Source organism: Malania oleifera, chromosome 2 (assembly GCF_029873635.1).
Source record: "Malania oleifera isolate guangnan ecotype guangnan chromosome 2, ASM2987363v1, whole genome shotgun sequence".
NCBI classification, from domain to species: Eukaryota; Viridiplantae; Streptophyta; class Magnoliopsida; order Santalales; family Ximeniaceae; genus Malania; species Malania oleifera.
The window spans coordinates 82288772-82312460 of NC_080418.1; positions in this window are offsets into that span (position 1 = coordinate 82288772).

A 23689-nucleotide genomic window follows, 5' to 3' on the forward strand; every position below is an offset into this window, starting at 1 on the left:
ACAGTTAATTAAAAATGTACTTTCTTAAATCAAGAGACTTCCTTGAATATGATGTATAAGCCCTGCAACCTGCACTTGATATACACAGTATTTAATGCAGAAAGTAAAGAGAGTAGGGAGAAGAAAAACACCAAGATTTACGAGGTTTGACTTATCCCCAGCCTATGTCCTCACCTTTGGTCAATTCCACTAAAGGATTCCACTAAGTATGCTCTTTACCAGGCAGAGCGAGCCTTTACAAAAATTCCCTCTTTTAGGTAGAGAAACCTCTCCAAGCGAATAATCCTCACTTGGTACAACGATCCAAACAATCCTTGAACCATCGACAATACAAAGAGATTGCTATAATAATCTGTGTACAAAAGAAACTCTCAAAACAGAGTAGAGTTGTACAAGTTAGATTCTCAAGTGTTTAAAGATCACCAAAGGCTCGATTTGTAAGAGAAGACTTTTAGAGTATGAACCATGACTTTGATGATTCAGCAGAGTTTTAGAACTTTTTTCCCCAGATGGAGTGTAAGTAATAGAGAACTTTAGAGAGATTGAATGCTTTAATCTTAAAGGAGTTGAGTAATTACTTGGATGATTGAATTCTTGAGTTTAAAGGAGTATTTATAGGCATTCTTGGCTTAGTTTTCTTGTTCCCCAAGTGTCTTTGAGTGGTTTCCAAATTTTTACAATGTTCATATTTTGAAAAACCAATTTTTGAAATTTTCCCGTTGGAGTTTAAAAAACAAAACTCGTGGAGTTAGTCGGTGGGACAAGTGACTGAGTAGTTCAAAAATCATAGGGTTAGTCATCTAAATAGGTGGCTGACACCATTCTATCTCCCAGAAATTAATTCAAGAAATTGTCAGTTGGCTGGCGAGACACAGTTCATTTTGGGTCAGTCGGTTGGGTGATTTTGCCTTTGCTAAGTCAGTTGGATGGACAGACAAATGAATGGTTTTTCTTTTTGATTTTTCCATTTTAGTTTTACTCACATGATTTAATTTTTCATAAAGTTTTTCCAGGGATTTAAAAATAGGTTTCTTAAGTTCATATTGGTCCTTTAAAGAGCTTCATATTCTCTAAATTGTCATTTGATACGAAGTACTTACAACAAGCTTTACTAAGCTTGATACTTCAAGTCTTTGATAATCCTCTTGACTTCAAGTCCCGTTTTTATCTTTAAGCTTTTAAGTACTGAGGCTTCAAGTCTTTTTCTTTACTACTTGAAATTTTGTTGAAGCTTTCTCTTAATATTCATAGCTTGTTCTCTTGATATAACTTTAATGCATAGTTTGTTCTCTTGATGATGCTTTAATTTATAGTTTCTTTCTCTTATGTTGAGATATATATTCCTAAAACAAAATCACTCAACAAACAAGTTATGCTAGCTTCATTTGTTATTATCAAAACAAGATTGAAAAGCCTAGTTTGGCTAACAATGGTTGATAATTACCAGAATATAGGTTGAGATAAGTTAAGGATAGGAATGGGCAGGTTAGGTCGGGTTTTGGTCTGGAAGCTTGGAGGTGGAGATCCTTGATGGTTTTCTATGCTTTTCCTAGAATGATGAGTTCAGAAAATTCATAGTAAATCCATTGGTGGTTTTGTTTCTGGGTTGAGAGATTGGAGCTCATAAATTTAGGTTGGGACGTTAAGGCAGTCGAGTACGTGTGTGGAGTCAGTGTTATGTTGGAGATTGATATCTTGTCAATTTTGTACTAGGGCAATGAATCTTTAAACTGAGAATTCATATGTATTAGTAGTTTTTTTTCATTTCATACTAGCTTCAATTATGATAAATGAGGAGTTTCTAAGTCAGTTTCTATCCTATCTTCAAGACGAATTATAGGGGAAAAGACATCGTAGCTGGAGGGGATAATCACGTGGATACTTCCAGTGAGGATGATGTCGAGGCTTCGGCAGTGCTGCGAAGTATTGCGCGACAGGCTAGGAAGGAGAACTGGAGGGACTCTAGAGAGCAGGATCAGCCACCAATTGGTATAGGCTGTACTTTTCAGCCATTTACCCAAATGAATCCGCTGGTTTCTATAGGAGGAACAAACCCGATCGTAGTAGAAGATTGGGTTCAGGAAATAAAGGAATTATTTGGTGTGCTAGAGTGCACAAAGGAGCAAAAGGTGTGGTTTGTCACCTTTAAATTGGTAGGGGAAGCGAAGAGGTGGTGGAAATAGGTGAAGATGGTTGAGGAACAGCGTCCAGGACATCTGGCACGGGATTGCCGTGCGATGTTGAGTTACACTCCTTCACAACCTCAGTATCGAGGAGGTAACCAGGTACCCCGAGGTGATCACTAGAGGGGCATTGCTCAAGTGCGAGTGTACTTGCTTACGTCAGGAGATGTGAAAAACATGGTCAATGTGGTGACAGGTACTATTTCCATTTTGTCAAATAGTGCAGTGGTATTGTTTGATTTAGGTGCTACGCACTCTTTTGTGTCTTGGGGATTCATTAGATTGTGTGGGGTGGAGACTTAGTTGTTAGAGGCCGAGTTAGCAGTAGTCACGTCGACGGGGTCGGGTGTTGTATGTAGTAGGGTGATCAGAAACTACCCAATGGAGATTCAAAAGAGAAAATTGTCTGCTAGTTTATCATTTTTGGCATGTATGGTTTCAACGTCATTTTGGGGATGGATTGGCTAGCATCCAGCTACGTGAACATTGATTTCCACAGGAAGTAGGTAGTGTTCAGACCTCCTGGGGAGGAGGAGTTTAAATTTGTTTGGTCATGTGTATGCTCTGCACCACAGATTCTTTCAGTGATTCAGACTAGGAGACTACCTCTGGAAGGTTGCCAGGGGTACCTAGCATCTGTGAAAGAAGCACCAAAGGTGGGACTTAAGCTAGAGGATATCCCAATGATAAAGGAGTTCTCAGATCTTTTCTAGAGGACTTACCGGGATTACCTCTTGATCGTGAGATATAGTTTGCTATCAGCCTATCTCTAGGAACAGTGCCAATTCTAAAGCACCGTGCAGAATGGCACCGTTGGAGTTAGAAGAGTTGAAAGAGTAGCTACAAGAATTGTTAGATAAGGGGTTTATTGGGCCCAGCGTGTCACCTTGGGGAGTGTCGGAATTGTATGTGAAAAAGGAAGATGGGGTCGATGAGAACGTGCATCGACTACATATTTCAACATTTCGATAGTCAGTCAAAATAGTGGGAACAATTTAGTCCCAAAATTAGGATGCCCATAAGACAATAAGATACTAAGTGGGCAACAATTGGACCCCTATGTTTTGTGAAAATTCTTTATACCCTGCGAATCACCATAACCTGAAAACAAATATGAGAACAAGATGTCATGGACATCATATTGCCAAGTATTCGAAGGATCCTATGAACCAAATAACACCTAACAGAATCATATTTAGTAACTTACCTAGAAGAAAAATCGTAATGATACTTGGACCTCTAGCAAACTGCTATCTAGAAGGAAAACCATACATGTTAGGATCTGAAGCTTTATATTTTTGTTCTATCCTGTGCGAATCCTACTTGGCAATGGGACACTAATTTAATCGCTTGGGCATCAGCTCTGTTGGGATTTGATTCGTATACAGCTTAATATGAAATCTTTTGTGGTGATCTGCAGTTAATTGTAGCTTTTGAAGCCATCTTCAGAATCTAATCCTTTTACCGTTTGCAACTCTCGAGTACAAATAAATGTCACCCTTTCCTTTTTGGTTCATTTCACATAAGATTTATTGTAACGCCCCGAACCCTTAAACCCAGGTCCGGTGCGTTATACCTGATAATCCATAAATCAATATATACGAAGCGGAAAACATAAACATAATCTCCATAAATATAATACTAGAATTTACTATTTCTATCTATAATCCATATTATCCATTCATCCACTTGTATTCCCAAATCCATATGCCTCCAAAAACTCAATCCACAAAACCAATATTCACATTCATTCCTTTTTCAGTAAACTTAAAACATAAAACATAAAAACATACACTTAAACTTTATACAATCCAACAGTATTATCAAACTATATCTTTTCTCTTTATAATCCTAAAAAATTCTATAAATCCTCGAGCTCTCTAAGCCCGACCTCAAGGATATAATAAAAAAGAAATAGTCATATTCGGGTGAGACACGTCTCAGTAAGGGAAGAAACAATATATTAAAACAATGTGTGACTAACATGAGGTTTATAAATAACATTTTAATAACATTTAAAAAATGTTATCATAAACACTGAAACCATTCTCTGAGCTTAACCAAACACATGCAAAAGATTTAACCCACAAGATTACCCAAGGATAGGGGTGATTACCCGCTCATACAAGTAGCGCCCCTCTGCTCTGATTCTTAGGCAACCCGAAGGTCACTATTGAAGCATATCAGAGCACTCACCTTACTCACTAAGCCCTCTAGTGTTAGATTGATCTCGTACTCACATAGTTCAAACAAAGGTTTATGGGATTCAATTATGTGAAAATGGAGATATTTGTATATAAAGATAGTTAGAACTCTAGTAATGTAAATTGAAGATTTTGTATTTTATTTCCACTGCGTATGTGTGTTTCATATATGATGAATAAGGTATCAGGTACACAGATGTCACTAAAGTAACACCTTGCGCTCACGTGGCTGGTCGGGGTCGTTACAACTTGTATAAATTGTAAGTTTGTATTATAGTTTATCAATAAAATTGTATCCGTTTTAAATTCCTTACTTTCTCTTATCCTCTACAATTTAAATATAAATATAAATATAAATTATTTTGTTTGTGTAATTTAAAATATTTTGTCATTACTTTAGTGCAATTTCAATTATTTACTATATTATATGACTTGTTATTGTACTTAAATTGAATTTAGAGGGTAGTCAAATCAAGTGACAATTTTGATTTCATTTTTTTCGACCATATTCCATTATTAAATATAAAAAACATGGAGTTGATCTTACGGACTAGCCATTTAATTTTTCATTTAATTGTTTTTTTCTAATTCAATTTATTCTATAAACCAACAATGACATCAATGTTTGTTTTTATATTTTTATTTTTATTCTTGTTAAGATACAACTGAAAAAAAAAAAGGTAGCTAGTGACAAATTTTTTCATGTATTATATGGTGAACATAATGCAATATTTCTGAATAGTTGGAATCTATTTAGTGAGCTATTTTTTATTTTTTCGTTTTAAATCTTTCATTTTCATGCTCACTCCATCAACCAAAACTCAAGGATGGACGACCATGAATCATCTAACGACTATATTTTGCATGGTGTGATTTCAATCAAGCTGTCTTGTGTATAGCTCTAAATTTTGAAATTTTAAAGGAAACAATTAATGAAATTTTTTGTAAATCAACCAAAATTTTCATAAAATTAAATAAACTAAAATTGGATCAATAAATTAAATAAAAGTACACTTAATGTTTAATGATCAAAATATGTTGATAAGCCAAAACTTTTATTAAATTTCAACTTCTCTTGGTTTGTTTGCAATTGCTCGCACTTGAGCTTATACCCACTCTCATACATATTGCTTGAGGGCCTTTTATTTATCATGATATTTTCAAATATCACTTCTCCCATATTCATCATTTTTGAAAATCTCTTTTGGAGAATTTATTTTAGTTATCTTTCAGAACTTTGAGCAATATATTTACTCATATATTCTCACTTGAAAGGCTACTCACATTTGTTTTACAAAGGTTATTCTTAAGGAAAATCATTTTTCTAACTCTCAGTTTTACTTGAAAAATACTTTGAGAGGAAAACTCTAAATTTACTAAGTTTCAATTTACAAATCATTTGAAAATGTATCTAAATTTTAAATTGTACAAATTAGTTTTTGTAGAAGCATTTAATTGTATGTAAAAATTATTTTTCGAAACAATCATTTACGATTCGTGTTGTGAACCGTGGCCAAGTGAGGATACATCACTTGAAGAGGTGACTCTGCCTAAAAGGAGTGGACCAAGCGTGGGATATTGTTTGGAAAGGGGAGCTCCACCCTATTTGAAGGAATGTACTAAGCGTAGGGTATCGCTTGGGGAGGAGGGTTCCATCATATTTGAAGGAATGTGTAGTGGTTTTGCTCTACCCGGTTAAGGGACCAGGTTAGTGGAATCCTTGAGGGTTTTGCTCAATGCGAGGATGTAGGCGGGTATAGCCGAACCTCGTTAAAATTTCTGTGTCAATCTCTCTCTCTCTCTCTCTCTCTCTCTTATCTTATTTAAATTTTTGCATGTGTATGATTACTTATATTGTTGTGATTATTTTTACATATGCGCATTAATTTTTATTAGGATATTGTTTGATGAATCACTTAAATTATCTGCAAAAGTTTTCAAAATTTCAATCCACCCCCTCTTGGGATTTTATCATTCCCCTCGATTAATATTACGTTTATTTTTTTTTGATTTATATTATTGCAATCACAATAATTTATTATTTGGAATATGATAGTAAAATCTAATATTAATATTGCATAAGACACTGCTGTCAAACATTTCAACCAATTCAAAAAGCAAGTGTAATTTAATTTCAAACATTACAATTTAATATGAAACTTGATCATATTTAAAAAACTTAAAATTATTAATATGCTAAATTTAAATAATTAAAATTTATAAATGAACATATTTTTTATTAAATATTTATTTTTTTAATTAAATTATAAAAAAAGAATTATAAAATTTTAAGAGAAATGTGTATATACATCAATCTTAAATGTTACTATTTTTTTTATTTAAAGAAAATATTAAAATACATAATGTCACTTTTTTAAATTTTCTTAAGAAAATATTAATGTTAAAGACACTGTTAGGAAATTGTCGGCGATGGATGCATTTGAGAAGCTGGAGAAGGTGGGAGAAGGAACCCACAGGAAGGTTTACAGAGCAAGAGAGAAGGCGACGGGAAGATCGTGGGCCTGAAGTAGTCCCACCTCCACGAGGACGCCGAAGCGACGGACGCATTTGAGAAGCTAGAGAAGGTGGGAGAAGGAACCCACGGGAAGGTTTACAGAGCAAGAGAGAAGGCGATGGGGAAGATCGTGGGCCTGAAGTAGTCCCGCCTCCACGAGGACGACGAAGCGATGGATGCATTTGAGAAGCTAGAGAAGGTGGGAGAAGGAACCCACGGGAAGGTTTACAGAGCAAGAGAGAAGGCGACGGGGAAGATCGTGGGCCTGAAGTAGACCCGCCTCCACGAGGACGACGAAGGCGTCCCTCCCATCACTCTCCGCGAGGTCTCTTTGTTGCGGATGTTATCTAGGGATCCCCATGTCGTTAGTTATATTATAACTTCTTATTCTTTCTGTCTTCGATTAATCTACTTAGATCCCATGATTAATCTTCTTGTTCCTCTCCATTTATACTAGAGGATCTGATCTCTAATTTGAAAGTAGTTTGCCCTGTATGCTCAATTTTAATTTTAAAATGCATGCTCCACTGCGTCACATTTTAAGTTGTGTTGTATTTGGCATGACTGCCGAATACTACGACAATAGTCCTTGTTCCCACTAATTTTTGTTTTATCTCAAAAAAATAAAAATTATGCAAATATTTAGAAAAATGAATTTAAGTTACGGTTTTTTTTTAAATTTTTTTCTGGGGGCTTGTTTTATTTGTGAAGCTACTGTGCTGGGGAAAATTATTCTTAAACCCAAAGGCCTCTTTGAGTGATCCTTTTTTTAATATTTTCATAGCTTTAAACGTGTTAAGCAAATAAATTATTTGGTGTAGTTCTTTATCATTATTTTATTGTCAGCGATGTCAGTGATGCTTCAAATTCTTGTTCAGTCAACTAGATGAGTGTGCCCAGGCACCCTTCTTTTATATGACTATGTGACAATGCACATGGACAAGTCCTGTTAGGTCTTTCTCCACTCAAGTTCGGTCTAATATGGATTTTATTTGATGCGGTTACTGGAAACAAACTGTAAAGTAATGAGGCTGAAAGATTACCCTTCTTTTATATGCCTATGTGACAATGCACATGGGCAAGTCCTGTTAGGTCTTTTCTCCACTCAAGTTCGGTCTAACATGGACTTTATTTGATGCGGTATCTGGAAACAAACTGTAAACTAATGAGGCTCAAAGACGCTTTAACCCCAGAGAAAAAATTAGAATTTTAAAATTTTCTGTATTCCTATCTGCTGATGGGAACAACAAGACTATTGCAGCCACGTTGAGTTTACAAAAGAAAAAGCAAAGCCCTTGATTAAAAGCTAGAGTTCTCATTCAGCAATGCTAAGATGATTTGGGACCGACATTGTAGGATTTTAGTTTATATTTGCTTAAGTTGTCTTAAAGTTTAGTATGTTATTTCTCTGTTTATTTAAAATGTAGGGGAATTTTAGTTATTTTAATCTTTTGCTGTAGTATTGGGCAGTTAGCTCGGAGTTTTAATTCTGGGCTTGATTTTGTAATTTGCGGCGGAATGTAATGAATTTTAGGTCCAAAAGAGGGTACAAGCCTTGGGTGCCAAGGGAAGTTAGCCTCCAAAGTTTCACCTTCATAAATACGATTGTCTTTATGTTGCCCTCAAGAAATTACTTCTGCTGTTTTGACTTGAAATGTGATGCCTAAGATCCATAGTGTGGTTGCCAATGATCTTCTTCTTCTTATACGCACTACACTTTCTCTCTGCACATAGAACAAACCAAAAGGAAATTCCCTCCTAAGAACAAGCCAAAGTTTATACCTTGATTTATCAATTTTTCTTGCTTTCTCCCCCATCCACTTAGTTTCTTGAAGGAAAATTATATTAATTTTTCTTCTAATCATTGTGTCCACAATTTCCTTGCTTCTACCCATAAGTGTCCCTATATTCCAATATGCTAATGTAATCGTAGTTTCTTTACCTACCCACGTTTAGAATGATGCAAGAACCCTCGTATATTTGACATTGTACCTGGGTGCCGACACAGCGCATCGCTTCGGGGTGAAGACCTAGCTTACCCTCACCCACTTTCGCTACACCTGGGTGATACAAGTGCAACGCATCGCTTGTAGGGGATGCCCCAATTAGTATTTGGTAAGGATTCATATCCTAGTGGTCTGACAAATTTTACTCTGACTATCAGCTACTTAACGCAACCCTCCTCTTAGTATTGAGTATTTTGTTATTGTAAAATTCAAGTATTAGTACTAATGTGTATGCAATTAGGAATCCATTGTGCAGGGTATTTTACATACAATTTTAATAAATGTGCGCCTAACCTTTGTGAGGCGTGCACCTTTGCCTCGTACCTAGGTTCTAGATACCCTTTGCACCTCAGTGTCCTTTGTGCATTTGGCTACTATGGTTGAGCTTGAAGGTCTATTTTGTTATTGAATTTTATTTGCTGAGTTGATCTCTTCCTCTTCATATGTGTGGGTGCGCCACTCCTGGGTCCATATGCTTCTTATTTCATCTTACTGCATATCAATACCACCGTTTTCACACTTTGCGCTTTTAAATTGGTTGTACTGCAGTACTAGTGTTCTATTTCCTTATGTGGATACACAAGCTTATTTACTTGACTTCTTTTTTAATTTAGAAATTTCAATTCAAAAAAGCGGAGGGAAGAGGAGCTGAACACTGGTTCCTCAAAAAAGGAACTGAAGCTGAAAAAGCCATTCTTAACAAGGTATGGAGATTTTTTTAAATAAATGAAAGCTGGATTATATATTGTTGTAGAGGGATTCTTTTAACTTCATTTTTGGTTACCTTGTCTGCTATTCATGGAGTTCTTGCCTAACTGTTAAAATTAGGTTCATCATGTCTTGGTTGATATAGTTTCCACTGCTGCAAATGCTATGCCAAGTATGGGAAGATATCTTCCTTTCAAGAGAGAGGTATGATGTACCTACAAGTTAGAATTCTTATTGCACGAACACTAATTTTCATTATCATGGTCATCACCACCACCACCATCTCTATGACCATCACCATATTTGTCTTCTTCTTCACCATTAATTACTTGTTCAGTTTAAATCTTATCTTAGGTAGCGGCAATTTCCTGTGCTTGACTGGATGAGTTTCAGAATGAAGCCAAGAAAATGGTGGTTGCACTAGTTGACAATTGACATGGAGCGAGCTTTTGTGCCCCTCGACACTATGTACATTTTGTCAAGGAAGGTATTCACTGTACAATGTTTAGCTTATAATTGTTAAGGTAGTTCATCGCCAATGAGTGAAAACATTTTAGCTATGTTCAAAATGGTGGTTGACTATTAGCTCTCAAGAAATTGCAGTAGGTACTATGGTCTGGAATAGTTAAATAGCTCCGCAACTCCATTTTATAGTTATATGTTTTTTTGATAAAAGAGAAGATATATTGAGAGAAAGAAATGACTAGGCTAGGATATAAGATTTTTTTTTCTTAAGACAATATAAAATAAAATATAGTAATTCATTGAATACTTCGATTTTACCAATTCTCTCTGATTCTTCTTTGCCTTAACATCAACCTTCCGAATTTCATTTCCTCTACAATCAGACAAACATAAACCAAAATTATCCTTCAGATGATGAGATCATAGTTGTCAAAGGCATGCCTAGGCGTGAGGTGCACTGAGGCGATGAGGCTTGTGCCTCATATGGGTTGAACCAAGGTGACCTTTAGGCGCAATGAGGCACGCCTCACAGATGTTGACATTATACTTTTTCTTCCCTCTTGTGGAATTTTTGCAAATTTTTCCTAACATATATGCTCAGCTGCTCTCTGCTTTCTTTCTTCTGTTTTTCTTCTTTTAGCCAGCTGTGCTGCTCTCAGTGGCTTCTGCAAACCCCCTTTTTTGCTTATTTTTTTTCTTTTGCTGTCCTTTTTTTTTTGGAGTTTCTATTTCTTTTTCAGAAATTTTTGTTCTGCTGCTCCTTAGTCTCTTCTTCTTCTTCTTCTTCTTCTTCTTCTTCTGCATAATTGCTCTGTTGCTTTATGTCACCTCTTTGATGTTTGTTGCTTCTTCTCCTCCAACCTTTTTTTTGGCAGTCGTATTTGGAAACTGATCTGTTTTTTTTTTTTTTTCCTTGAAACATTTCTTTTTCTCATCATTTCTGCTTCTGCGGTCTGTAATTTCTGGCATCAGTCAGAGCTGCGGCGCTGCTGCTGCTTTTGAAAATTAGTGTTATAGTATTAATTTTTTCATGCCCTAGTATTGAGTACTTTGATATTGTAAAATATAGTTAGTAGTACTAATGTGTTTACAATCAAAGAATCCATTATGCAGGGTATTTTACTTAGAATAATGTGGGCATAACCTAAGGCACGTGCCTTTGGCTCGCACCTAGGTTTTAGATACCCTTTGTGTCTCAATGTGCATTGCGCCCTTAGCTACTATGGTTGAGCTTGAAGGTCTACTTTGTAATTATATTTTATTTGTTGGGTAGATCTCTTCCTCTCCATCTGTGTGCACGTGCCACCCGTGGATGGACCACATGCTTCTTATTTCATCATGCTGCATATCATTGCCATTGTTTTTACACTTTGTGCTTTTTAATTGCTTGTACTGATATTATATTTCCTTATGTGGATACACTACCTTATTTACTTCTTTTTTAATTTAAAATTTTCTATTATCCTAGGATGGAGAGATAGTGGAGGGAAGAAGAGCTGAAGACTTGTTCCTCAAAAAAAGGAAATGAAGGTAGATTATATATCCATAGAAAACATTATATCAAATTAAAATATATTTGGTGATTTAGTGATTTTGATGCAACAGAGTTGTTCTTTTGTTTTTTTTTTTTTCAGTAATATCATTTACTTGTGATTATTTGTACCGTTTTATTATTTAGGCAACTTGTCCTTAAACAGGCGGTTAACAAACTGGCGAAAAGCTTGGAATCAATGAAGGACAAATCCAACTGCTGGTCCTTGTGGTGAAATAACAGCAGGTTTGTCCATGAACTCCTTGCACATGATGAGCTTCATTTTGTTATGAATTTTAGTAGAAATAGTTTTATTTTATTTTATCCTTAAATGAAACATATTATTGTTTAAACTGATGGAACAAAATATTGAAGACATACAAGCGATCATTAAGGCATTGGGGATTTAGGCTTAACAAATATCCCAACAATTATTGGATTCTTTGTTGTCGTGGTATTGCTAATAAGATTTCCTTACTATGAAGTCTAATGTACTGCTTGAGCACTCCTCTTTTATGGTCGATAGTTACATTCTAGATGTAGGTTCTTGTTTAATTGGAAAAGTGCAAAACTGAGAATGCATTTATTGTGAGTACTCAGTAGGAATATGTTCACTTTAAATATGGATATAATAATTTTAAGAACTAAGATTTTGTTACTTTGGGTTTTAGAGACTTGCTTATGAAATTTATTCTTCAATATTATGTGGAGACTTGCCCAAGAATTATTAGATTCTTTGTTGTCGTGGTATTGCTAATAAGATTTCCCTACTATGATGTCTAATGTACTGCTTGAGCACTCCTTTTTTATGGTCGATAGTTAGTTACATTCTAGATGAAGGACCTTGTTTAATTGGCAAAATGCAAAACTGAGAATGCATTTATTGTGAGGACTTAGTAGGAATATGTTCACTTTAAATCTGGATATAATAATTTTAAGAACTAAGATTTTGTTACTTTGGGCGTTAGAGACTTGCTTATGAGATTTATTCTTCAATATTATGTGGAGCCTTGTTTTTCAGTGTTGGCACATAGGTTGGTGTTGAATTTTCTGCAGAGAAGGAACTGTGATCATTTTAGTAAGTGATGATTTTTCCCATTTTTTGTTGCTGCCCATTTTTTGTTATTATCTTCATGTCCTGCCGCAACTCTTTTGAGTAATTTTTTAACTGAATGAAAACATTGTATATTTTACTAGAAGTTGAATTATTGAATCATATAACGTCCACATTGATTTATATTTCTTTGTCTAACACGTGATCTCCTTTTATTAAAATATTCTCCCGTAATGTATCACCATTCTTTATTGTTTTCTTGAAATTTAAGCTTAGGGTGCCCTAGACTGGTACCTTTAGTTGGAAGGGGAAATTTAAATTGTTCATGCAAAGTTTATATCCCTCTATTATGTAGCTAAATATGAATGGTATTTTAAATTTTGTTAACATGAAAAATGGCTGATTTAATAACAGTATTTTAAAAAATTTGTGTAGTGAGCATATTTAACGTTTATTTTTTTGTCTGGGTATTATGCTTTTGATTGAACTGATTTAGGAGTTTTCGATGGGCTTTGATAACAATATTTAAAAATCATGTGTTTTGGCTGGGCTCGAATAGTTAGAGTAAAACATTAGTTTTGGGCTAATAGAAAAAAGGGAGAGTTCAGATTAGAAAACAAGAAAGGAAAGATAACTGATGGAACCAAGGAATTATGGGGAGAGAAATAGACGAAGAGGAGAAGAAGAGAAATAGAGAAGAAAAAAGAGTGCAGAGGGCTGCTAGGCAGCAGAGGATTAGGGATAGACTAGGAGATCAGAACAGAGAAAAGAGGAGAAGGAGAAAGATAATAGAACAGGGCGAGTTCCGATTAGAAAGCAAGAAAGGAAAGAAAACTTAGAGAACCGAGGAATTTATGGGGAGAGAAATAGAAGAAGAGGAGAAGAAGAAAGAGTGCAGAAGGCTGCTAGGCGGAAGAGGATTAGGGATAGAATTGGAAGAAATCAGAAATAGAGAGAATTAGGAGAGAAAATTAGAAGAAGGGAAGAAGCGGGTGAGAAGAACAGGGCAGAAGAGAAGAAAGAAAGGGATGATGGGGGATTGAAATGGAGAATGGAGATCGAAGTTGGGCTTTGATACCAAATGATGCAGAAGCAACATGAAGGTTCTGCAGCCATGGGAGAGATTAGAAAAACTATAAAAGAGAGAGGGAGAGGAATGAAGGGGAGAGGAGATACCAAAGGGGAGCTCACATTCAACTCCAATTCAAATTCATCAACAACTGCCTACAGGCTTTCACACACTATTTATAAGAAAGTCTAAAGATATAAAATTGCACATATATCCCTAAAACTCCATGAATTACAAGAAAACCCATACTTCACAAAAATATTACAAACAAGCCCCCAAAATTCACATATGACCATACTAATTAAACTAAATACCTAAAACTCTCCTAAGTACATTACATTGCCTTTGTCTCAATGCTGATTTATGTTCAAGGATGAAGGATTGACACCATTTTGTAATTTAGAGTATTGCCTGATTGCATTTTCTTTCACAAGCAGATGGGATCTGTCACAGTCGGTTTTTAGATGGAGTAATGGTGATATGTTTTTGAATTCATGAAGAAGATCCCCTGCCCATGGAAAATCTCAAATAACAAAATCATGGATTCCATGGTAGTGCTAAAACCAATGGCATGTGCGCATACAACTGTCTGAAGGTATCTTATTTTATTTATTTTGTGGGGTATTACTAATTTCCTTTCTCATTTTTGTAGAGGCCACAACTTGTCAAAGGGAATATGCAGCTTTTCTCTGTGGATCAGCAGCGGAGTTGGTGACTAAATAGTTTGTGGCCTTCTCAAAGTGAGAAGGAAATTTGAACGTTAAACAGTCAAATGTGCATTCCTCTCCATTTATACTATAGGATCTGATCTCTAATTTGAAAGTAGTTTGCCTTGTATGCTCAATTTTAATTTTAAAATGCTTACTCCACTGCGTCACATTTTAGATTGTGTTGTATTGGGCATGACTGCCGAAGACTACGACAACAGTCCTTGTTCCCGCTAATTTTTGTTTTATCCTAAAAAAATAAAAATGATACAAATATTGAGGAATATGGATTTAAGTGACAGTTTGTTTTTTGAAAAAACTTTTTTGGGGGCTTGTTTTATTAGTGAAGTTACTGTGCTGGGGAAAATTATTCTTATACACAAAGGCCTATTTGAGTGGTCCTCTTTTCAATATTTTCGTAGCTTCAAACGTGTTTAGCAGATAAATTATTTGATGTAGTTCTTTATCATTTTTTTTTTGTTGTCAGTGATGTTACAACTGCTAGATAAAAATGAAATTTTGTATTGTTATCAATTCATGCCTCATTTTTTATGTGTTTCATTTATTCATACTTATACCTTGTCAATTTTGAACTCCTTTTGAAGCCGAACTTCCAGGAACAACTCAGAATCACTTGCAAATATTTAATATTGAGATGAAAGCAAAAGTGAAGTCTCATCAGATGCCTGAGCAGGTGACAATTTTAATTTTTCTCTTTATATTTTCTTTCTGTGATAAAAATTATGTTAGCTTAACCAGGTTTGCATGATTACTGCATAGATTGTCTTTTGGAAGTGGATTTCCACAAAAATTTTGGGTATGGTCACGCAGACCTCTGTTTATCCATGGTCAATTGAATGTTAGAAACATTTATTTTCCCTCATGGCTGCATCTGGTTATGTTTCACCTTTTTCTGTAAAGTGGGTCTAACTGCTTTTCCCATGTAGGTGACTCTGAACGGGTAAAATGTTCGAGAGAACAGCTAATTTGGTGATCAATTAGATAATTAATTAATTAATTGATGTCATCTTTCTGAAAAGTGGTTGGTTTTGATTGGAATTGCTTTGGGTTCGCCTGAGGTATGTGGTTATCATTAGTATGTTCCCCGCTATGCTGTCGTTATATAGTTAAGAGAGTTGTTTATGCTTTGCATGCATGATGTAAGCTGTAGGTACACACAATGTGTTTGCAATGCCTGGTGTTGCTTTCATAAACTCATGAAAACATTTCTACCCAAAAACGAGTGAAATACAGCCAGCAGTTGGCATTGTGCTATGAACATATATTTGCTTTCAATATATGCCCTGAGGAGATCTAGTCTGGTGTAAACTGAACCCTGTTTGATAATATGTTCAGACCAAAGTACATTGCCTTTGTCTCAGCGCTGATTTATGTTCAAGAATGAAGTATTGCCCGATTACATTTTCTTTCACAAGCAGATGGGATCTGTCACAGTAGGTTTTTAGATGGAGTAATGGTCATATGTTTTTGAATTCATGATGGAAGAACCCCTACCCAAGGAAAATCTCAAATAACAAAATCTTGGATTCCATTATAGTACTAAAACCATTGGCATGTGCCCATACAACTATCTGGAAGTATCTTGTTTTATTTATTTTGTGGGGTTACTGTTTCTATTACTAATTTCCTTTCTCCTTTTTGTAGAGGCGACAACTTGTCAAAGGGTAGCAGCTTTTCTCTTTTGATCAGCGGCTGAATCAAGCTCTGGAAGCGAATGCTGCATCGTTTGCCTCACTAAAAGTGAGGGTTCCCCCTTTCACCATTGTCTATGGTCTTTTGCGTTTTTTCTGTATCTGTATTACTACTGCCCTTCCTTTTGCTACACAAGTTTCTGATTTTTTTCGTATTTCTTGCACAGGTTGCAAGGAATTAGAATCCTTCTACCCTTATTTCTTTTGCCACAAAGAGCATCAATGCATGACAAACTATGTCAAAGCTACATGTCATTGAATTTGGTGGTCGGCCAGGTCAGCCTATCTTTTAATAATTTTATTATGGTTTTTATTTCTCCTCTTTCTTCTTTTTCCTGATGTGATGAGCATGAAGTTGTCTGGCCCTCCATTCTTGTTATTCCTAACTAGCTTTCTATGATTCCATCCCATTTATCTGAAATCTGATGCCCTCTATTCTTGTTATTCCTAACTAGCTTTCTATGATTCCATCCCATATATCTGAAATCTGATGTGTGATTGTTGATTAATATATTAGTATTTTTCTAGGCCTGTACTGCACCAAGATATTCAAGGCCAGTTATCTTGGAGATGAACTGAGCCTGAGCTACGTCATGCGTGGCGATCAAAGGCTTAACGGTTAGCATTAAATTAATTTGTGGGATTTCTAATTCTGAAGAGGCTTAAAATGTCTTTGACATTTTTTGAAATTTGACTTTATTTAGGCTTTGGTGTTATTAGAGGACAGTGGGAAGTAAGTCTCAGGTTTTCGAATCTTTTGTAAGGCAGCAAAAATTAATGGAATTTTTTGTAAATCAACCAAAATTTTCATAAAATTAAATAAAATAAAACTGGATCAATATATCATGGATTCCATGGTAGTACTAAAACGAATGGCATGTGCCCATACAACTGTATGGAAATATCTGATTTTATTTATTTTGTGGGGTTACTGTTTGTATTACTAATTTCCTTTCTCCTTTTTGTAGAGGCCACAACTTGTCAAAGGGAATATGCAGCTTTTCTCTGTGGATCAGAAGCGAAGTTGGTGACTAAATAGTTAGTGGCCTTCTCAAAGTGAGAAGGAAATTTGAATGTTAAACAGTTCGATGTTGCATTCGTCTCCATTTATACTAGAGGTTCTGATCACTAATTTGAAAGTAAATTGCCCTTACTGCTCAATTTTAATTTTAAAATGCATACTCCACTGCATCACAGTTTAGATTGTGTTGTATTGGGCATGACTGCCGAAGACGACGACCACTGTCCTTGTTCCCACTAATTTTTGTTTTATCTTAAAAAAATAAAAATTATACAAATATTTGGAAATATGGATTTAAGTGACAGTTTTTTTTTAAAAAAAAATTTTGGGGGCGTGTTTTATTAGTGAAGCTACTATCTTGGGGAAAATGATTCTTAAACACAAAGGCCCCTTTGAGTTGTCCTTTTTTTAATATTTTCATAGCGTCAGACATGTTTAGCTGATAAATTATTTGATGTAGTTCCTTATCATTTTTTTTATTGTCAGTGATGTTCCTTATCAATTTATGCCTCATTATTTATGTTTTTCTTTTATTCATACTTATGCCTTATGAGTTTTGAACTCCTTTTGTTGCTGAACTTCTGGGAACAACTCAGGATAACTAGCAAATATTTAATATTGAGATGAAAGCAAAAGTGAAGTCTCATCAGATGCCCGAGCAGGTGATAATTTTAATTTTTCTCTTTCTATTTTCTTTTTGTGATAAAAATTATGTTAGCTTAACCAGATTTTCATGATTACTGCATAGATTGTCTTTTGGAAGTGGATTACCACAAAAATTTTGGGTATGGTCATGCAAACCTCTGTTAATCCTTGATCAATTGAATGTTAGAAACCTTTATTTTCCCTTTTGGTTGCATAAGGTTATGTTTCATCTTTTTCTATAAAGTGGGTCTAAGTGCTTCTCCCATGTAGGTGACTCTGAACGTGTTAAGATGTTTGAGAGAACAGCTAATTTGGTGAACAATTAGATAATTAATTATTGATGTGATCTTTCTGGAAAGTGGTTGGTTTTTATTAGAATTGCTTTGGGTTAGCCTCAGGTATGTTTTTATCATTAGTATGTTCCCCGCTATGCTGTCTTTATATAGTCAAGACAGTAGTTTATGCTTTGCATGCATGATGTAAGCTGTAGGTTGGGACACACATGATGTGTTTTCAATGCCTGGTGTTGCTTTCACAAACTCATGAACACATTTCTACCCAAAAACGAGTGAAATATAGCCAGCAGTTGGCATTGTGCTATGAACATATATTTGCTTTCAATATATGCCCTGAGATCTTGTCTGGTGTAAACTGAAGCCTGTTTGATAATATGTTCAGACCTAAGTACATTTTCTTTGTCTCAGTGCTGATTTATGTTCAAGGATGAAGGATTGGCACCATTTAGTAGTTTAGGGTATTGCCCCGATTGCATTTTCTTTGACAAGGAGATGGGATCTGTCGCAGTCGGTTTTTAGATGGAGTAATGGTCATATATTTTTGAATTCATGATGAAGAACCCCTTCGCAAGGAAAATCTCAAATAACAAAATCATGGATTCCATGATAGTACTAAAACCAATGGCATGTGCCCATACAACAGTCTGGAAGTATCTTATTTTATTTATTTTGTGGGGTTACTGTTTGTATTACTAATTTCCTTTCTCCTTTTTTTAGAGGCCACAACTTGTCGATGGGAATATGCAGCTTTTCTCTGTGGATCAGCAGCGGAGTTGGGGACTAAATAATTAGTAGCCTTGTCAAAGTGAGAAGGAAATTTGAACGTTAAACACTTCGCTGTTGCATTCCTCTCCATTTTTACTAGAGGATCTGATCTCTAATTTGAAAGTAGTTTGCCATGTATTCTAAATTTTAATTTTAAAATGCAAACTCCCGTGCGTCACAGTTTAAATTGTGTTGTATTGGCCATGATTGCCGAAGACTACGACAACAGTCCTTTTTCCCACTAATTTTTTTTTCTTAAAAGAAATTAAAATTTTTCAAATATTTAGGAATATGGATTTAAGTGACAATTTTTTTAAAAAAATTATTTTGGGGGCATGTTTTATTAGCGAGTCTACTGTGTTGGGGAAAATGATTCTTAAACAGAAAGGCCTCTTTGAGTGGTCCTTTTTTTTAATATTCTCATGGCTTTAGACGTGCTTAGCAGATAAATTATTTGAGTTCTTTATCATTTTTTTTATTGTCAGTGATGTTACAGCTGGTAGATAAAAATGAAATTTTATATCGTTTTCAATCCATGCCTCATTTTTGTTGTCTTTCTTTTATTCATACTTATGGCTTATGAATTTTGAACTCCTTTTGAAGCCGAACTTCCGGGAACAACTCAGGATCACTTTTAAATATTTAATATTGAGACGAAAGCAAAAGTTAATTCTCATTAGATGCCTGAGCAGGTGACAATTTTAATTTTTCTCTTTTTATTTTCTTTATGTTATAAAAATTATGTTAGCTTAACCAGATTTGCGTTATTACTGCATAGATTGTCTTTTGGAACTGGATTACCACAAAATTTTTGGGTATGGTCACGCAGACCTTTGTTTATCCTTGGTCAATTGAATGTTAGAAACATTGTTTTCCCTCATGGTGGCATAAGGTTATGTTTCACCTTTTTCTGTAAAATGGGTCTATCTGCTTCTCCCATGTAGGTGACTCTGAACGTGTAAAGATGTTTGAGAGAACAGCTAATTTGGTGAACAATTAGATAACTAATTATTGATGTGATTTTTATGGAAAGTCGTTGGTTTTGATTTGAATTGCTTTGGGTTCTCCTCAGGTATGCTGCTATCATTAGTATGTTCCCTGCAATGCTGTCATTATATAGTGAACACAGCTGTTTATGCTTTGCGTGCATGATTTAAGCTGTAGGTTGGACACACACGATGTGTTAGCAATGCCCGGTGTTGCTCTCACAAACTCATGAACACATTTCTGCCATAAAACGAGTGAAATACAGCCAGCAGTTGGCACTGTGCTATGAACATATATTTGCTTTCAACATATGCCCGAGATCTAGTCTGGTGTAAACTGAACCCTGCTTGATAATATGTTCAGACCTACGTACATTGCCTTTGTCTCAGTGCTGATTTACGTTCAAGGATGAAGGATTGGCACCATTTAGTAATTTAAAGTATTTCCTGATTGCATTTTCTTTCACAAGCAGATGGGATCTGTCACAGTCGGTTTTTAGATGGAGTAATAGTCATATGTTTTTGAATTCTTGATGAAGAACCCGACAGAAAATCTCTGATAACAAAATCATGGATTCCATGAAAGTACTAAAACCAATGGTGTGTGCCCATACAACTCTCTAGAAGTTTCTTATTTTATTTATTTTGTGGGGTTATTATTTGTATTACTAATTTCCTTTCTCCTTTTTGTGGAGGCCCCAACTTGTCAAAGGGAATATGCAGCTTTTCTCTTTGGATCAGCGGCTGAGTCAAGCTCTGGAAGCGAATGCTGCATCGTTTGAGAGTGCATCTAGATTTTAAATTGTACAAATCCGCTTTTGTACAAGCATTTTATTGTACGCAAAAATTGTTTTTCGAAAAGGCCCTTCGCGGTTCGCGTTGTGAACCTTGGCCAAGTGAGGGTACATCACTTGGAGAGGTGGCTCCGCCTAGAAGGAGTGGGCCAAGCGTGGGGTATCCCTTGGAGTGGGGGGGCTCCACCCTATTTGAAGGAGCGTACCAAACGTAGGGTAACGCTTGGAGAGGAGGGCTCCATCCTATTTGAAGGAGTGTGTAATGGTTTTGCTCTGTTCGTTTAAGGGAGCAGGTTAGTGGAATCCTTGGGGGTTTTTGCTCAAGGCGAGGATGTAGGCAGGTATGGCCGAACCTCGTTAAAATTTTGGTGACAATCTCTCTCTCTCGCTCTCTCTTATCTTATACATGCATTAATTTTGATTGGGATATTGTTTGGTGAATCGGTTAAATTATCTGCAAAAGTTTTTAAAATTCCAATTCACTCCCCTTCTTGGGATTACACCATTCCCCTCAATTAATATTACATTTATTTTTTTATTGATTTATATTCTTGCAATCGCAATAATTTATTATTTGAAATATGATCGTAAAATCTAATATTAATATTGCATGAGGCACTGTTGTCAACCATTGCAACCAATTCAAAAAGCAAGTGTAATTTAGTTTTAAAAATAAAATTTATATGTGTGTGAATTTACACAAAATTTACTTATAGTGAAATTCTTAGGATTAATGAAAATTGATCATATTTAGAAAACTAATTTCCTTTCTCCTTTTAGTAGAGGGCACAACTTGTCAAAGGGAATATGCAGCTTTTCTATGTGGATGAGCAGCGGAGTTGGTGACTAAATAGTTAGTGGCCTTCTCAAAGTGAGAAGGAAATTTGAATGTTAAACAGTTCGATGTTGCATTCCTCTCCATTTATACTTAAGGATCTGATCTGTAATTTGAAAGTAGTTTGCCCTGTATGCTAAATTTTAATTTTAAAATGCATACTCTAGTGCGTCACAGTTTAAATTGTGTTGTATTGGGCATGACTGCCGAAGAGTACGACAACGTTCCTTGTTCCCACTAATTTTTTTTTTATCTTAAAAAAATCAAAATTATTCAAATATTTAGAAATATGGATTTAAGTGACAGTTTTTTTTTTAAAAAAATTTATTGGGGACGTGTTTTATTTGTGAAGCTACTATGTTGGGGAAAATGATTCTTAAAAACAAAGGCCTCTTTGAGTGGTCCTTTTTTAAATATTTTTATTACTTAAGACGTGTTTAGCTGATAAATTATTTGTTGTAGTTCTTTATCATTTTTTTTTTTTTGTCTGTAATGTTACAGCTGCTAGATAAAAATGAAATTTTGTATCGCTATCATATCATGCCTCATTTTTTATGTCTTTCATTTATTCATACTTATGCCTTGTGAATTTTGAACTCCCTTTGAGGCCAAACTTCCGGGAACAACTCTGGATCACTTGCAAATGTTTAATATTGAGATGAAAGCAAAAGTGAAGTCTCAATGCCCGAGCAGGTGACAATTTTAATTTTTCTATTTGTATTTTCTTTATGTGATAAAAATTATGTTTTCTTAACCACATTTGCGTTATTACTGCATAGATTGTCTTTTGGAAGTGGATTACCACAAAAAAATTTTGTGTGGTCACGCAGATCGCTGTTTACCCTTGGTCAATTGAATGTTAGAATCCTTTATTTTCCCTCATGCCTTCATAAGGTTATGTTTCACCTTTTTCTGTAAAGTGGGTCTAACTGCTTCTCCAATGTAGGGACTCTGAATGTGTAAAGATGTTTGAGAGAACAGCTAATTTGGTGAACAATTAAATAATTAATTATTTTTTTGTGATCTTTCTGAAAAGTGGGGTCTTTTGATTGGAATTGCTTTGGGTTCGCCTCAGGTATGTGGTTATCATTAGTATGTTCCCTGCTATGATGTCATTATATAGTCAAGACCGTAGTACTAAAACAAATGGCATGTGCCCTTACAACTGTATGCAAGTATCTTATTTTATTTATTTTGTGGGGTTACTGTTTGTGTTACTAATTTCCTTTCTCCTTTTTGTAGGGGCCACAACTTGTCAAAGGGAATATGCAGCTTTTCTCTGTGGATCAGCAGCGGAGTTGGTGAATAAATAGCTAGTGGCCTTCTCAAAGTGAGAGGGAAATTTGAACGTTAAACAGTTATTCATGAGGATCTGATCTCTAATTTGAAAGTAGTTTGCCTTGTATGCTCAATTTTAATTTTAAAATGCATACTCTAGTGCGTCACAGTTTAGATTGTGTTGTATTGGGCATGACTGCCGAAGACTATGACAACTGTTCTTGTTCCCACTAATTTTTGTTTTATTTTTAAAAAATGAATATTATACAAATATTTAGAAATATGGATTTAATTGACAGTTTTTTTTTAAAAATTTTTTTGGAGGCGTGTTTTATTAGTGAAGCTACTGGGCTGGGGAAAATGATTCTTAAACCCAAAGGCCTCTTTGAGTGATGTTTTTTTTTTTTTTTTTTTTCATAGCTTATGACGTGCTTAGCAGATAAATAATTTGATGTAGTTCTTTATCATTTTTTTTAGTGTCAGCGATGTTACGGCTACTAGATAAAAATGAAATTTTGTATCGTTATCAATTCATCCCTCATTTTTGATGTCTTTCATTTATTCATACTTATGACGTATAAATTTTGAACTACTTTTGAAGCCGAATTTCCAGGAACAACTCTGGATCACTTGCAAATATTTAATATTGAGATGAAAGCAAAAGTGAAGTCTCATCTGATTCCCGAGTAAGTGACAATTTTAATTTTTTTCTTTCTATTTTCGTTCTGTAATAAAAATTATGTTAGCTTAACCAGATTTCCATGATTACTGCATAGATTGTGTTTTCGAAGTGGATTACCAAAAAAATTTTGGGTATGGTCTTGCAGACCTCCGTTTATCCTTGGTCAATTGAATGTTAGAAACATTTATTTTCTCTCATGGCGGCGTAAGGTTATGTTTCACCTAGTTCTGTAA